The sequence below is a fragment of the Herpailurus yagouaroundi genome, unplaced genomic scaffold (genome assembly GCF_014898765.1).
Source record: "Herpailurus yagouaroundi ecotype Mexico unplaced genomic scaffold, PumYag 192, whole genome shotgun sequence".
Taxonomy (NCBI): Eukaryota; Metazoa; Chordata; class Mammalia; order Carnivora; family Felidae; genus Herpailurus; species Herpailurus yagouaroundi.
The window spans coordinates 22,442,918-22,446,803 of NW_024412423.1; positions in this window are offsets into that span (position 1 = coordinate 22,442,918).

Here is a 3,886-nt window from a genome sequence, read left to right on the forward strand (position 1 = left end):
GTTTTTGTTTTTTGTTTTTTTTTTTTTTGCTCTTGAGTTGTATGAGTACCTTGTATGCTCTGGATATTAACCCCTTATCGGATATGTGGTTTGCAAATATTGTCTCATTCCACAGGTTGCCTTTTCATTTGTTGATGATTCCCTTTGCTGTGCAGAAGCTTTTCAGTTTGATGTAGTCCCTCTGGTTTTTGTCTGTTTTGGTTTATTATTATTTTTGTTGCTTTATTTATCTTTGCTCTTGGTGTTAAATCCAAAAAATCATTGCCAAGACTGATGTTAAGGAGCTTACCCCATATGATGTCTTCTAGGAGTTTTATGGTTTTAGGTCTTATGTTCAAGGTCATTTCTTCAACACCAAAATGTTTAATCCCTTTATTTAGTTTTTTTTAATGTTTTTATTTATTTTTGAGAGAGAGAGAGAGAGGGAGAGAGAGAGAGAGAGAATGAGCCGGGGAGGGGCGGAGAGAGAGGGAGACAGAAAATCCAAAGCAGGATCCATGCTATCAGTACAGGGCCAGATATGGGGCTGGAACCCACAAGCCTGGAGATCATGACATGAGCTGAAGGTGCTTATCCAACTGAGCCACCCAGATACCCCCATTTAATCCATTTTTAATGTTTATTTACTTATTTGAGAGAGAGGGAGAGAGACAAAGGGAGGGAGGGACAGAGAGAGAGGGTGAGAGAGAACCCCAGGCAGGCTCTGTGCTCGAGGATTGATACCACTAACCATGAGATCATGATCTGAGCTGAGATCAGGAATCAGACGCTTAACTAGATGAGCCACCCAGGTACCCCTGTGTTTAACGCATTTTGAATTTTTGTGTATGGTGTAGGATAGCAGTCCATTTTCATTATTTTGTATGTGGCTGTCCAGTTTTCCCAACACCACTTATTGAAGAGACTAACATTTCCCCATTGTATATTCTTGGCTCCTCTGTTGAAAATTAATTGACCACATATGCATGGGTTTGTTTCTGGGCTTTCTTTTTGGTTCTACTGATCTATGTGTTTGTTTTTATGCCCATACTATACTGTTTTGATTACTATAGATTTGTAGTATAGTTTGAAATCAGAACATTGATGTCTCCAGCTTTGTTCTTCCTTTTCAAGACTCCTTTGACTATATGGGGTCTTTGTGATTGTCCAAGCAGCTTACTCTGTTCTTAGTGGATCCCAGTAATTGAGGGTATGCCAAGACCAATCAGTGTCCCAGAGGGGAGAATCACAGCCCATGGGTGCAGGCTGATTAGAAGCTAGACCCACAGACAGTGGCTTGTAAATATGCAAACTTCTGTCAGGGAAAGCCTCACAGATGAGTGATTTTGCCCATTTCCAGGACAGGAGAGAGAGCCTGCATGATGAAACACTGGGATTTCTGGATTATGAAGGTTCAAGGAAATGACATGTGGAGCACAGTACTTGAACTCAGGGTCATCCTAAGTAGAAGGGGGTCAGGGCACCTGAAAAATCAGGGATGAGTGGTCACCAACTTTTTCAAACTAATCCTATGCCCACCACAGGGATTTGGGAAAGGGGAAGACATATATGGCCATAGGAGAAATACTGGGAGATCTCAGGAAGATAGGCACATAAGCACAGATCATTCATTTCAGTTCCCGCTGCCTTGAGTAACCAGATAGCATCAGGTGATGACAATTAGGAAATCCCTGAATCTTAGAACATTTGGTTAGGGAAGCTTATAAAAATTAAGTCTAAGCATCCATTGTTTCGTCTAAGCACACATGAGAATAATTGTAAACACAACAACAAAAACCTCCTGACAGCTGGCTCACTGTCACTGACCTGGGAAGAGAAAGGGTCTGGCAGGAGCAAGCCTTGATGGAGATCAGAGCCAAATGCAACGGGAGCCCAAACCAGCCCCAGGAACCAGCTAACCCCGGGGCTTATATCGCACACAGTCTAACTCAGGGCAAACTAAAGCACCGGGTCCCCGAATTCAACGTGAATCCAAGCATCAGTTGCCTAAAGCTGTCAGAAGTCATCATCAACATGGTCTTTACATTGCATCTTCCTGGGACTGAACTGATATTTCATTCACGTGAAGCTTCCAGACTAGGAGTAAAAAAGGAAAACACAAAAACAAAATTAAACACAGAATCACCATTCGATGCACCGTTTCCATTTCTGGGTGGAACACACCCAGTATAGTTGAAAGCAGGGATTCGGGCGGCTAGTTGTACACCCATGCATAGCCACATTATTCATAGGAGCCAAAGGTCAAAGCAACCTCAGGATCCACTGACAGATGAATGGAGAAACGAAATGTGGTCTATACAGACGATGGAATATTATTCAGCTTTAAAAAAGGAAGGAAGTTCTGACACATGGTACAATATGGACGAATCTTGAAGATATGTTAACTGAAGTAAGCTAATCAAAAAGGACAAATACATATGCTTTCGTTTCTATGAGGTACCTAGAAAAGGCAAACTCATAGAGACAGAAAGTAGAAAGGTGGTTGCCAGGGGCTGGAAGGAGAAGAAATGGAGAGTTATTATTTAATGGGTATAGGGCTTCATCTGGGGATGATGAAGAATTTCTGGAGATGGATAGCGGTGATGGTTGCACAACAGTGTAAATATACTCAATACCACTGGACTGTACACTTAAAATGGTAAATTTCATGTTATTTGTGTTTTACTACAATAAAACGAACAATAGGAACACGCCCCCTCTGCTCTCAGTCTGTACAGGTTCTTGGTAAAGGCGGAACTCAGCTTCTAAGTGCATGTCCCGGAGGGGTCCCTGTGATCCAGGTTCAGGAGCTTTCTGGGCTGTTCCAAGGCTCCGATGAGGCACTGCCAGCAGAAACGCAAGAAGAGGTCTCCAGAACTTGGGCTTTCTTTCACCTCCTTGGTCAGAGCCACCACCTCCTGGATCAGATGCCAAAGAACCGAGGGGAGCAAAAGCCAGGAGCATATCTTAAAGGTGCCCTGACCCCCTTGTACCCTCCCGGAGTCAGGGCACACCGTTGTACTGGGCTTTCCCCCTTTTCTACCAACTACCACTGATCAGAAATATGCATAGATAAAGGAGGCTCCGGCCCTGTCCCAGTTCTGCATTTGGGCTCCCCGACAGTGGGGAAAGAACAGGTCGTACTCCAAGTCCAGCAGAACTCGTGTGTCCAGCTGCGCAAGACAACTGGCTGAACCTCACCGCAGCCATTGTAACCACCACGTGCAGAAGGGGTCTTATCACATAACAACTTTCTCACCCCTCAGGGGGCAGGAGGTGGGGCCCACCGGCAACCACGGGGACTGTGCCTCCGTTCATTATTTTCCAAACAAGTCAGTAGAAAATTGAGGTTTCTGAGCCATTTGCAGATTAGTGAGGACTCAAGATGTGGGTCCACATAGCCTGGCTAAGCCCAGGACTAAGACACTCCCCTCTCCCCTCCTCTTTAAGGCGAACCTACCCTACCGTAGATACATAGACAAGAAAAAAAAGGGAAAAGCAGAGACGTAAGTAACCTTTCCAGCTCTCCTTGTGGCCCCACCGCGCAGCAACTCCTGGATTAATCTTTCTTTCTTTCTTTTCTTTTCTTTTTTCCTTTTTCTGCTCAATGGATTGTGGTCAAGGCCATTGTAACGTGAGCAGTGCCTCGGAGGGGATTGGCCGAGGGGGCTGCGAGGGGCCCCTTTCACAGAGGGCTAATTGCGTTTCAGACCACCAGTATTCGGGAGCTACAGATGTCTTCCTTCATTTGCCTAGGCAGCACAATTGGACCCATCTGTTGCATTTATTCCGCGGGCTCCCCTGCCCGCCCCCGCCCGCCCCCACCCCCTCACCCCCATCCCCTCCCTTCCCTTGTCTGCTGGGCCTAAATTGAAAACTCATCAAAATGTAATCCAAGAGCAGTTTG